The 13,789-nt window shown below is 43.8% G+C and overlaps 1 protein-coding gene across 1 annotated transcript in view; it reads right to left on the bottom strand.

Annotated features, from left to right (window-relative positions):
- Window positions 1-13,789, bottom strand: part of GABBR2 (gamma-aminobutyric acid type B receptor subunit 2) — a 416,683-nt gene that overhangs the window by 146,800 nt on the left and 256,094 nt on the right. The window lies entirely within an intron of this gene.

The following is a 13,789-nucleotide window of genomic DNA, read 5'->3' as shown; positions in this document are numbered from 1 at the left end:
CATTCTCTTTCCCACTCTCTTCTGATTCATTTCTTAAGCTTTTAAGGGGATGACCACAGTGACTTTTAAGATAAAGATAAAGCAATAAGGAGGTCACTGTTTCCCAAACCTTGTCATACGTGTGCCACCCTCATGGTTTTCACAACATCCACCCGCCATCTGTGCTTTCCTTTACTGAATATCTGCCTTAAAAAAAATGGAAAAAGAATGCTTATCTTGCTACCTTAAATGCTAGTTATATTTTTACAGTGCACATTCAAATAAACATGCAACATTAAAATAAAGAGTGTGGGTCTGGATACTAGCTACCATGGTTCCTTCTTGGGCACCTGCCGCTCTGTTGGAAAAGCTGCCATTGCTGCCAGGCTGTCCTCCAGGGCCTGCCTCCTGTGAGATGACCTGAGAGCTCAGACCCAGGTTCCCCATGAAGGCTTTGCTGCTTCTTTGTTACTGCAGAAATTTGCTTACTAATTTTTAAATCCAAAGGGACAGTCAGCAAAGTCTTCCAAAGAGCAAATTTGAAAAAGAAAATGTAATGTTAAATGCAATGTTAACACTAACATAAATGTTAAATGAAGGACACTAACATTGGGCTTCTAGGTAAAATCTCCTTTGAAAAACAAGTTTGAAAACTACTGGAATACATTGATACATAGCTATATACATGATGAATATGAATACCCATAGACCACATATTTAGGGGTGTGTGTGTGTGCATGCATGCATGTGTGTTTGTGTGCATATGAATGTGAGAATGTGAATTACCAAAGATGGCAAGAGCTGCAAGAATCCAACTGAAGCAGCTGGTTGGGGACCCACCAATCACAGAATCTCCTGGAAAATTAATTATAGGTGTTTGAGGGTCTAGAGGACTGTGGAGTTGGTATCCAAATATATTCTTCCTCATCATCCTTGCACTAATTCAGCACATACTATGTCCCAGGCACTCAACATGTATAAACCTCTTTAATTGTCACAGCCCTTTAAGGTAGGCCCCGTTGTTATCTATAGGGGTTACTGGGGGGCTTGCCCAGTATTTTGGCCTCTTTAGGGCCAAAGCACCCTCAATCCCCAGCTCCTGAGAATATGGGCTACTAAGGGTCCCAGCCTGGTTCCTCACTGTGAATTACCCTCCACCATGAGGAACTGCCTTGCCTAAGGATACACCCGCTCTGAGGGCCAGTGACTAGCTGATAAGAGGATACCTGGGCCCAGCCTCTGCACCATCCCAGCTCCAGAGCTACCAGAATCAGCTGGGGCCTCAGTTGCAGCCACACTGCTGTTAGCTTCTTGCTCTGCCCAGGCCTGTCCCCTTCACTTCCCTACAGGTGTATCCAGAGCGTGCTCTCTGACAAATCTTCTGCACACATGTCCCATCTCTGAGTCTATTTACAAGGAGCCTGATCTAAGGCACTATCTATGTTTTATAGAAAAGAAACTGAGATGAAGAGAGGTTGACTTCTTGCTCAAATTTATCCAGCTAGCAAATGGAACCAAGATGTGAACCTAGGAAGTCTATCTCCAGGTTCCATGCTCTTAACCATTTCATACCTCTTAGGAAGACAAAGGTGGGCACCCCCCCTCCAGTCACTTATAGTTCCCCACTTCCCCCCTTCCACAATTTACAATGCCCCAACCAGACTCCAGGTCTTTACTTTAAAATTAGTGGTTTAGGCAGTAATTCTAGGAAGCTTGAATTCCATTGAGAAAGAAGAAGGAGGTGGCAGTGGTGGTTAGAATTTCATGAGAAACTGGCTCTTCCGAGTGTCCTTCTCTCCATCACGCAGGTCTGGCCCTCATTCAGGCGGGCACAGAGTGTCACATCGAGTGTGTGTGAGTAACTTCTGCATGAGCACAGGCAGGCGGAGCCAGTGTCCACCAGGGCCCAAAGCCATGCCATCCTGTCGGCTGAGATTTATGTCAGCTGTCTTCTCCTGATTTCAGAAAACTTCCGAAGCTCCTGGGCTAACATACCTTGACACACACACACAGAGGGGATTCTGGTCTCACATCAAGAGAAATGCATGTAATCTTCAGATTCGTTTTTCATAGGGGATCTGGATATATCTCTGAGTATTTTCCTCAATAGTGGGGCTATCACTAATGTTTAATTATACTATTTACTTTAAAATATTTGCTATTTAGATTTTCAACATTTAAAAATGTACATTCTTAGGTTTCTGTATGCAAAAGCAACAAGACTTTTGCTAGGCTAATAACTATTTCGTTAGCAGGAGCTTGCAAATACCATTATTTCCCTCTAAAATTAGCCAACTACCTATGGTATCTTTAAAAATACTTAAAAAATAAGTGTACAGCTAAATAAAATTGCTCTGTCATAATAAATAATAGCTAAATAAAATTAGCTCTCGCAAAATAAATAATAAAAACTCCTCTGAAGGGAGTTATTACTACTACTACTATTATTATTATTATTATTATTATTTTTTGAGACGGAGTCTCACTCTGTTGCCCAGGCTGGAGTGCAATGGCATGATCTCAGCTCACTGCAACCTCTACCTCCCGGGTTCAAGCAATTCTCCCACCTCAGCCCTATTTCCAAATCCCAAGTAGCTGGGATTACATGCGTGTGCCACCACAGCCAGCTAGCTTTTGTATTTTTAGTAGAGACAAGGGTTTCGCCATGTTGGCCAGGCTGGTCTAGAACTCCCAACCTCAGGTTATCTGCCTGCCTTGGCCTCCCAAAGTGCTGGGATTACAGGCATGAGCCACTGCGCCCGGCTGGGAGTTACTATTTAATGGGTACGCAGTTTCACTTTAGGATGATGAGAAAGCTCTGGAGACAGATAGTGGTGCTGCTTGTATAACATGGTCAATGTGCTTAATGCCACTGAATTTGTACATTTAAAAATGACTAAAACAGTAAACATTATTTTATACATGTTTTATCACAATTTAAAAAATGATAGGGTTAAGAAGATTGAGAACCATTGCCATGGAAAAAGTTTTATAATGTGAGGGACCAAAATAAACGATAAAGAAATTAAAAAAAGAAAAAGGATCACATCTGAATGTGAAGTGTCCCATGGGTTTGTCTGAATGATATGAGGTTTTGGGAGACTGATTTCTCTTTGGTGCATGCCTGTACTTTTCACATTTTCTACAAAGGACATGGATTCTTTTAATAATCCCAAATAAATATGTATTAATATGTGTTATTTTGAAACACATGAATAAGTTAGAACATGGCAGGTGAGGTTATAAAATGCCCTCCCTCCTCCGAATCAGGGGAAAGGTGGGTACAATATAAAGAGTCTATTCCAGTGCTGTGGCCAGAGTTTTCAGTGAGGCTGGCCCAGAATAAGGGGCAGGGGCCTGGCTTCAGCCTTGCCTCTTACTCAGCAGGTTAGGGAGAGCCACAGAGCTCCCCCTGGAAACTAGGGTGGTGGGAAGTGCTGATCTCATTGGTTTATTTCTGCTTTGTCCTTCTCAGGCTGGATTCTTTTGCCCCTAATGGAGGAGAGCTTTTATAGATGTAGGATAATGGTTAAAAGTGAGGGTCGACAGTTAGACGGCTTGTGTTCAAATCCCAGCTTCTCTACTCACTAGCTCCGTGACCTTGGGCAAATTTTTTAATCTCTCAGGTCGAATGAGAGGGTTAAATTACTTAATCCTCTACCTCCTTAACCTCTCAGCTGCAAAACAATGACAATAACAGTCCCCACTTTTTGGGGATGTGTCAGTTTGCTAGGGCCATCATCACAGTACCACACACTAGGTGGCTTAAACAATGGGAATTTGTTATCTCAGTTCTGGAGGCTAGAAGTCTGAGATCAAGGTGTTGGCAAGGTCACTTCCTTCTGAGGGCTGTGAGGGAGGATCAGTCACCTTCTGGTGGTTTGCTGGCAATCACTGGCGCTCCTGATGATATAGAAACCTCATCCCTATCTCTGCTTCATCGTCACATGGCATTCTCCCTGTGTGCCTGGCTGTCTTCAAATCTCCCCTTTTTTATAGGAACACTGGTTATATTGGATTACCTTACTTCAGTACGACCTCATCTTAACTAATCACATCTGCCACAACCCTACTTCCAAATAAGGTCACATTCTGAGCTACTGTGGGTTGCAGTTCAGCAGATGGATTTTTTAGGGGGGCACAATTCAACCCATAGCAGGTGAATGTGAGCATTAAGTGAAATAATACATCTAGGAGCTTGGCATAGCACTCAGCATATAATAGGCATTCAAAACTGTTAGCCATTCCTATTATCATGACATCGGTCATTACAGTGATTTGCTATGACCACCATGTCACTGGCTCCTTCCAAGGAGCCTCCTCTTTGTTTCTCCCAGGGATAAAGACAGAGCCTGCACCTTCTGTTGAAGCTCTCATAAGCTGATACACTCCCCCACACTGCTTTTCTTAAGGAAATAGCTATTTTTTCCCTGACTTGATGAAGTCAAACTTGCAAGCTTTGGAAGGTTAGGCATCAATTCAAACAAATTGCTAAACCACATTATTTTGATCTTTCAAATTTGTCTGACAGCAGAAGGAGTAGGTTTCTTTCCTGTGCTGTACATTGTCTGCAGTCATTTGTAATTGTATTTAAATTAACGGGGGAAGGCAGCCAAGCAACACCTAAGAGCACAAGATTTTGAGACACTTGCATTTAGATCAGAAGACCTAGAATGTAGTTCTGAGCCAGGTTCACCAGTTATGCACTGTGGGACCCCAACATAGCTCCTTTGCCTTTCTGAGCTATAATTTTGTAATTCATTCAATCAGCAAATATATTTCATGGACTAAAATCTGGGTCTTATAGACACCAGGGGTACAGAGATAATTATAGGCCCCACTGTCAAGGGGCTCAGAGTCCAGCAGGAGGAGGCAGATAGACACACAAATAGTGCAGTGCAGAGGGGAACCATAACATCCTTCACTATTAATATGGGGATGGTAGTACCTGCTGTCTCTCTGATGCATCTCACCTGGTTGTTCCCACTGTGAGCCCTTTGGGGGCAAAACCTTACATCTTACTACTCCTACCTGGCCCTGGTCTGGCTTACTGGAGGTGCAAGGAACGCTGGTTGAATTAATTGGATACCGAAATGCTTAAGAATATGGACTTTGAGTACATCAGACTTGGTAGCCTTGCATAAACTCTCACTTACTACCTGTGGGATCTTGGGTTCAAAGTTCAGTCAAATCACTGAACTTTGCTGAGCCTGTTTATTTAATCTATGACATGGTCGATAATTATTTAAATCATCTGTTCACTAAACAAATATTTATTAGGCACCTACTATGTCCCGGGCACCCGGTTCTAAGCCTTAGAGATACAGCCTTAGAGATAAAACAGACAATAAATAAGTAAAATATGTAGTATGTCAGATGGGGCTAGCTGTTGTGGAAAAGAATGAGTAGAGTGGGAGTGGGTGAATGGGGAGGGAGTTGCAATTTAAAGTAGAGTGTCAGGTTAGGTCTCACTGGGAAGGAGAGAGGAGGGGAGAGACGTGAGATGGGTCAGCCAGCCAGATGCAGCTCACTGGAGGAGTGTACCAGGGCCTGGGAATTATATGTCCCATCATATTCAATAATGAGGGAACCGTGCTTAGAATGCTTCCTGGGATACAGTAGGAGCTCATTAATTGATAACTATTATTAGCATGAGTGAATAAATGTAATTGCATTAAGGAAGGAAGATGGAAGAGACTATAAATGCACTCTGTAAACGGCAGTCACACAGCAAGGATTATTATTATTGTAGTTGTTGTTTATTACTAGCAATTACCTCTCAAAAATGTTTCGGACAATCTGAAGTCACAGAGGGCCCATCAGCAATTGCTTCTGCTGCTCAAGCCCTGGGATTTGAGCCCCAGAGAGATGCTTATGGGAGAAACAAGAAATTGGGAGGGGAATAAGGGATGAGTTTTTCTGCTGCCTCAGGAAGGGATTCTTCCAACGCATGTGTGCACGTTCACATGCACACCCGCACACACACACACACATGCACGTGACCTTGTGTGAATTACTGATACCAGGTATCACAGCAAGAATTTGGTAATCACTATTAGCAGACTCAAGAAATCTAAGTCCTGTTAGTACTTCTGTTGTCAGTTCTGATTATTTATTGGGTTGAAAAGTCTTATTAGTTTATAGATGCCTGGAAGGCAAAAGAGTAGAAAAGTGTGATTGAATTTCTCAATCATGTGCGAATTTAATCCAACAACATTAACTAGAGGTTACCAGGAATTATTGAGCTTCTACCAGGCATAAAGGGCTAGGTGAAGTACGAGGGGATCAGAGAAAGGAAGGGCTGTGGTCCCTGAAAATCTGGGAGACACTAATTCGTTGGAGGAGACGAATATGGCTCTCCTACAGGCTACTGCAACGGGCAAGGGTGCATGCAAAATGCACCAGGGGTGAGGGAGAAGAGTCCAGAACCCTCCAACCGGGTGTGGGGGAGGTAAGGAGGACCACTGGTTCTAAAGTTACACATATGGTAACTATAAAGTTATAGTAAAAATTTTCTCTTGAAAATGCTTAAATTTCCCATAAATACACATGGGTGTCTTAGATAGGGTTCTCCAGAAACAAAGCCTAGGACAGGGAATCACATGTCCGCAATTTGTTAACGACGTGTTCTCAGAAGAAACCTGTAAGGGAGAGAAGAAAAAGCAAGAGGCCATGCTCAGATGTGGTTTCAGATGAAGGTGAGCCTCAGCCTGTTCTGGTTGGAAGCCCTGGAGGGTAAATTGCACTGGGTGTTGTACCAATGCATCCATCCATCATTGCTGCAGGCTGATGGGGTGGGTGTAATTCCCAGGCACCTCCAGGCAGAAGGCACCAATCGCCCAATCCTGTAGGGAAGGCAGCAGGTGTGAGCCATTAGCAGAGGCACCTGCAGCAGCTGGGGGATGGGCAAACCTGAGCAGCCCTCTGAAACTGAGCTCAGGAGATCTGCGTGGGACACCATCAGCATCTGCTGCCATTAGCTTTTGTGTATAATGCTGAGTGGTAATGCTTAGGGCTGCTGGAGCACTGAACTAGTCAAAAGGGAGGAAGAGGAGGGAGAGCTGAGAGCAGACGCCTTCCACATTAAGGTAACTTTCCAATCCCTAGAGTGAATGGCCTCAGGAGAGAACTCAAGTGTTCTTGCTTAGAGGCAAAGTTTACTTGGTTCTGTTTGGATATTAAACCACTACAGCCTTCATACAAGTTAAAAGATTTGTTTATTGTTTAGAGGATGAAAGGAGATTATATATATGAAATAGAATGGTACCTCACAGGTATGCAATGATTGTTTGCTGGGTCTTGATTAGACCCACACAAACTCTTCTTTGTAAAGTAGCCAGCTTAATAGCAGTAGTAATAACAATAGCAATAATGACAATGTAGTTCTTAGGCACTAAACCTTACTCTTATTTCCCACAATAACACTTTGAAAGAAGACATATTTACCTCCACTCTACAAATGAGGAAACTGAGGCACAGAGACGTAAATAACTTCTCCAAGGTCACACAGCTCTAAGAGATACATACACTGTGACCTCTTTTTGCTTGAGTTTCCAAATGTGCAATTCTTGTTAGAGTTGATAACTGCCATGTCCTGGGCAATGGTACATTTCAACTGAGTTTGAGGGTGGGCTGGTTAGCCAGAGAACAGACGGAGAGAGATTAGAGTCTCAAATCAGCTCCTATGTTATGTTTGTGTGTGATGCAATTTCACTGGAACAACCGGGGTCTGGGATGTGCTGGGGACACATGAGGTATAGAGAAAGTTCTGGATGGGTTTGCTGTTGCTCCCGGGCAGCAAGCAAGAAAGGAACATGAAAAAGGAACCTCAGAATAGGAAACCGTGGGGTGGCACTGGACGCTAGCACAGGGTCACTGGAACGAGCCCTGTGTTCTAGTGCTCCCAGTTGTTATACCACATTTGGACTATTTCAGAGCTTCTAACAAGTTCTCTAGTGACAGCCTTGAGCACAAAATCAAGAAACAGGCACAATCAGGATAATCTGGGGGATAGAGTCATAACTGGAAGAATGACCAGCCCCAAATGGTATCAAATCTTGACTGGGTAGAGTTTTCCCTATTTCTGGATGGAGTTCCCAGTGCCCTGTTTCTTGTCTTTTTCATTCCCAGATTCAACCTAAAAAAGACTTCTATGAGCTAAATGATGATATCAAATATAAGACACAAATGTCTGGCTGGTGGGAGGCCTGAAGTTTAATTTCTACATTGGAAAGTAAAACCAGGACCCTAAAAGATCAAACATGCAGGAGAGATGGGACAACTCTAACAATATGATATGTAACTCATTTGTGTGTGTGTGTGTGTGTGTGTGTGTGTGTGTGTGTGTAAAATTATCTGTTTTGACTTAAAAAACCAAGTGCACAAACTCTAATATCAGAGTAGGGCGAGGCAACAGTGGGTATGAAATAAACATGGGTTTGAGCCAACATTGCAAATTCCCCTGGAACGAGGAACCTGTTGGTTTTCTCTAGCTACCTAGTTTGACCTTACTTGGAGTACTTGGAATTCCAACCAAACTGAGTTTAACTCTATGATGTCCTCTTTTTAGGTAAAAAAATTGGTAGGGTGGGTGGTGGGGTGGTGACTTGTCTGGGGGGTGGGGGAAGCATTTTTTGAGTCTTAGTAGAAATAATTTTTAAACATCTTGCAGAAACTTTAAGGGGTATACTGGCTAAGGCTGGATCCCTCTTCACCAGCAACAAAAGCAAATAGATCAATAAACTCTGCAAATCGCCATCTGCTGTTCTTCTTCACCTTGGTGAGACCGATTAGAAGATAACAGCCATCGGAGGTGAAATGCCTGAACCTAAGGGTGCCAGCCTCTCCTGACATATGTTACACTAGGATGTCCAGACCCGCTGCTGGTCGAGAGATGCTGGGCAGAGGATGAAGGATGGCTCTATTATTTGGAGGAACTTATGGGTCACCCTCTTTCCAGCTGTGATCGTTCCCACATAAAGTACACCCACCTAGAATGAGGGACAGTCACAGGAAACTTTAGCAAGAATGGAGCCCTCTTCTCATAATCCAAGACATTCCCCGGGAGCCTCTTTCAATTTCCCTATGGTCAAATGCTCTTGACGCCTAAAAGCCCCCATCCAAACCCAGTGTACATGCCCTAAGGAACTCCTGGAAAAGCATGGATTCAATTTTCATAGGATAAAATGAGAGTCTATTAATTTATTTTATTTCATTTTTGAGATGGAGTCTCACTCTATCGCTCAGGTTGAAGTACAGAGGCATAACCAGCCTCTACCTCCTGGGCTCAGGTGATCCTCCCACCTCAGCCTCCCAGGTAGCTGAGACTACAGGTACCTGCCACCATGCCTGGCTAACTTTTGTATTTTTTGTAGAGACAAGGTCTCATCATGTTGCCCAGGTTGGTCACAATATCTTGGGCTCAAGTGATCCACCAACCTCAGCCTCCCAAAGTGCTAGGATTACAGGCAGAAGCCACTGCACCCGGCTGATTCTGTTAATTTAGCCACCACAATCTCAATGTGCTGTCCTTTTAAGAGACAAATCAGAAGATACATTTACCAAACAGGGTATACTGCCGGTAACAGCCATCATATCTTAGCCTGACATACCCAAAGGATTTGTCCACTTTGAGATCTGGGAGGTCACCCTTGTTTTAAGAGACCGGAAACTGGAAAGAGTTTTAAAAAACGATCACCTGAAGAATGTTAAGGCTTTGATTTTCACCTGAAGGCTTAGCCAGTATTTCCAAGCATGTGCTGAAAGGTTATGGTCTCCTGAAGATGAATTTAGTGCATCTTGATTAGGAAAGCCAAATGAAAGTAGTCTGTTCAGCCACCGCACACTGACATGTTAAGTGTTGGGAAGAGGGGCCTGGTATTGCATCCTCACTCCCACCACATGCACAGGAGGGTTCCCCACAGGATGGCTACCTTGCAATTGTTGATTAGCCACCCTAAGTGAAACTGTCTTTCCTCCAGAGGCCTTGGGCAGACCTTGGATACTGCCTAGCAATTGTTCCTCTACTTGTCCATTCCCACTGCTATTGAATGAGGGATTCTTGGGGGAAGGGACCACATGTTATTCCTCTCTATACTCCATACACGCAGTGCAGGGCTTGCTAGAGCAGTGAATGAATGTAGGAGCAAATCCATCGCCAAGAGGTTTAAACCACAAAGGTGTGTGTGTGTGTGTGTGTGTGTGTGTGTGTGTGGCCCAAACAATTCTCAGGTTATTTAAGAATCTCTTAGACTGCTATTTAATATGTGAATTCCTGAGCTTTACCATAAGACCACAGAATCAGAAGTTAAGGGGTGGGGCCAGGGAACCTGCATTTTAAATGAAGCTCCCTGGGAGATTCTCATGCCTTTAGAAGTTTAAGAATCATTGCCCTAATGATAAGCTCTGCTGAACTGGGTTCCAAGCCCTGTTACTTTCAGAAAAGGGGATTCTCAGACTGCTCTGGGCTTTTAAGATTTAAATAGCCAATTCTAGCCTGAGTTTCCTGGTTGCATAATTGACAGAAGAGGAGGATGGAGGAGGGAAAGCATACTAAGACTTCTAAATCATGGAGGGGCAATCCTAGGGCTGAACATCAGAGAGATGGATGGCCCCCAAGTCATCGGTGGGCCATAGGGACATTGAATCCCACTTCAGAGTGTTCCCTGAGGAGAGCCACTGGGAGCAGAGCTTCTAAGAAGATAAAACAGAACTCGCCTTGATTTAAGGTGGATTCCCAACCTAGGGTGCATGGAAGACATTTCTTCATCCACATGCCAAGGCGGGACCACAGGCCCAGCTCCCGGCAGAGAGTGTGCATACTGAATCAATTGAAATTGAATCACGGATATAATTAATTTAATGTGTTTAAACGATTTCCCATGTAGTAAACATGCTAAATGAGGGGGCACCCAGACTAAGATGTCTGCCTAAGAGTGGAAAAATGGATACTGTGTGTGCTGTATAATGAAAACCCTTCAGCAAATGGAAAATGCTTCCATTTATTTCCACCTCCCATGTTCTTTTCCTTTCTAACTCTTTATTTATAGCTGAACTTGGCCTTCTGTGGTTTCCTTGAACCACAGAGACACTTTTTATTTTGTCAGAAGATGTCCTTTTTTCTGTGACCAGAAGACAATTTTAATGAAACCTGTCTACAACCCAGTGACAATCACCTGTTAATATGTGACAAAGGGGATAGGAGGAAGGTAACATGGAATGCAGGACTGTTTCACTGTTGCGGTCTGTCTCCACTAAAGGGGCACTTATGCAAAGAAAAGGGAGATGGTGTTGAGTGGGTGGAGGCAGGGCCTGGGCAGCTACCATTCCCGCTGTGCTAAACAATCTTGCTGCATGGCTCTGAAGGAGTCATTTTCCCTCTCTGGACCTCAGACACTCATCTACACCAAAAAGCATTGAATTTGAGGATATTTAAGACAACTTTCAGTTCTGATGTTCACTGAGTTCTGAGTCACAAGCTGGAGCAGACATAAACAGGTGCCAAGGAATTTCCCATTAAAAAGAAACTCATCCTCAAGCCGTGGAGAACATTTCAGGCAGTCTAGCTAATTGCTCATCAAGTAAGGATTATGTATTATTTGGCTTAGATGAAAGGGAGCATTTAGAAGTGGTTATAACTGATCTCCAATTAAGATCTATCAGGCACGTGGGCAAAATGCAGAGTTCTAGGATTATGAAGGATGGCAAAATGCTTTCTAGATTCTGTAGCTCTCTATTCGTCCATTTCAACTTTGGATACTTTGAATTCATTTTGAAACAGCCCTGCCAAAATGCTACTTGTGGGACCCTGGGCGAATCCCACCCCTCTCTGAGTCTCAGTCCATGAACTTGTAGGATGAAGAGAAAGCACTTTGGAGGTATTTTGATGGGTGTTCTGTCCAGCATTTCTGAGGGAGGGGTCTCAGGGGCTGCAGGGGTGGGGAGGGGGCTGCAGGAAGAGGGGGCTGAACAGGCAGAGTTCAGGGCTCCTTCTCTGTTCAACTGAGAAGCTCTTCTTTAATCAGTTTTATATACCAGGCTCCACGTGAGATTTTATAACACAGAGTTCTGAGAATAAAAATAATTCTTGAAGCTACTGGTCTGAGGAAAGCTGTTAAAGTTTCCAGCCTGAATCTAGGCTGTGCTACAAAAATGGACTTCACCAATACATTGTGGGAGTGAATTTCTCAGAGCCTTTAGTCCAGAATGGCTCTCCTCAGGGATTTTGGAAATCGACTTCGTTTGAGCAAACGTCAGTGCCACCTCAGTGCCTCCCCACTGCCGCCCAGCAGTGGTCTGAAACCCTGCTGTGCATTAGAACTACCTGCAGAGTTTGTTAAAACACAGATGGCTGGGCCCCACCCCTAGAGGTTCTGATTTAATGGGCCTGTGTGGGGCCTGGGAACATGCATTTCTAACAAGCTCCCAGATGATGCAGACCACACTTTGGGAAGGGTTGGCCTGGAAGATAAAGGCCAGTCTCCTCAGCATGTCCCTCCAAAACTGGACCCCAACTTCCCTTCCCAGCCTCCTCATCCAGCTTCCCAGTTTTCCAGCCCAACTAACGGTCCTTCCCTCCCTCTTGCATTTCTCCCTTGCTCACCATGCTCCCTCTGGCCAGCCCCTTTCTGCACGTCTAACTCCTGCCCACAGTTCAAGGCATGGGTCAAATGCTACTCTTCCAAAAAACCTACCCTGACTTTTTCACTAAAAGTCGCAGAAATCCCTCTGGGCTCGGGCTGGGGCTCAAATAGTTTCTCTCACAGTGCCAAGCACTTTTAACCTCTCATTGTTTTTGTCTAGGCCTTGCCCCTGCTTGTGAGCCACAGGCTCTAGGACAGGGAGCCCATCTTACCTCGGAATCCACACCATTATCCACACCTTCAGCACCTGCACAGGGTCCAGCCCACCAGACCAACAATACAAGCCTCAGCACAGGTATGCACGAATATGCATATTCAAGAAATGCCTCAGCCAGCTCAGCTTACCTACCCTTAATTCCCCAAGACAGACTGACTCGACTCTGAATCTTTAAATTAGAACACAGGACAGCACTTTAGCCCACTCAATCTATTCTTCAGATGAATTTTCCATATTTTCTGGAGCAGAGGCAGTGATGAATACATCATGAGACATAAATAACTACCACTTTGGTCCATTACCTTCTGCAGCAACTAAGAGCTAGACCCAAGTTCAAATCCCACGTGACCCTGTTTAGCTATAGTACTTAAATACTCTGAGTTTCAGGTTCCTCACTGTTCATGGGGATAATAAGAGCACCTACTTCCCATGGATGACATAAGGATACAGTGTAATCATTATTAACAGTAACAATAGCATTTATTGAGTGCCTGCTATGTGCCCAGCACTAGGCATATAATATTGAGTCTAACTACGTTATGTACTTAGCACAATGTCTAGCACATAATATGCAATCAAGAAGTATTAGCCATATTATCATTGCTTATTTTCTCAACTTCCAAGCAAGATTTATATTATTATCCCCATTTTCCAGATGAGAAATTTGAGGCTCAGAGCAAGTAGCTTGCTCAATAAATATTAACAAGTTGTATTGTATAATGTGTAATATTTATAACTAGCTTACAAGGTAAGTATGATTTCCATTGTGTGACTGAAAACTGTAGTTCAAAGAAGGTAACTTGTAAATGAAGGCCCAGGATTTGACCCTGATTTTGGGTCCACAGCTTCTCCTGGCCCACCCACCCCACCATCTGGTAAACTGTGCCTGCACTGTGTGCGCAGTCAACTCTCTATGCCCCTTTTTTTTTTCTTTTGAGATGGAATTTTGCTC

This window comes from Macaca mulatta, chromosome 15, assembly GCF_049350105.2.
Source record: "Macaca mulatta isolate MMU2019108-1 chromosome 15, T2T-MMU8v2.0, whole genome shotgun sequence".
Classification (NCBI taxonomy): domain Eukaryota; kingdom Metazoa; phylum Chordata; class Mammalia; order Primates; family Cercopithecidae; genus Macaca; species Macaca mulatta.
Note: the sequence above shows the minus strand (reverse complement) of the source record. Positions and strands in the feature narration are given on the sequence as shown.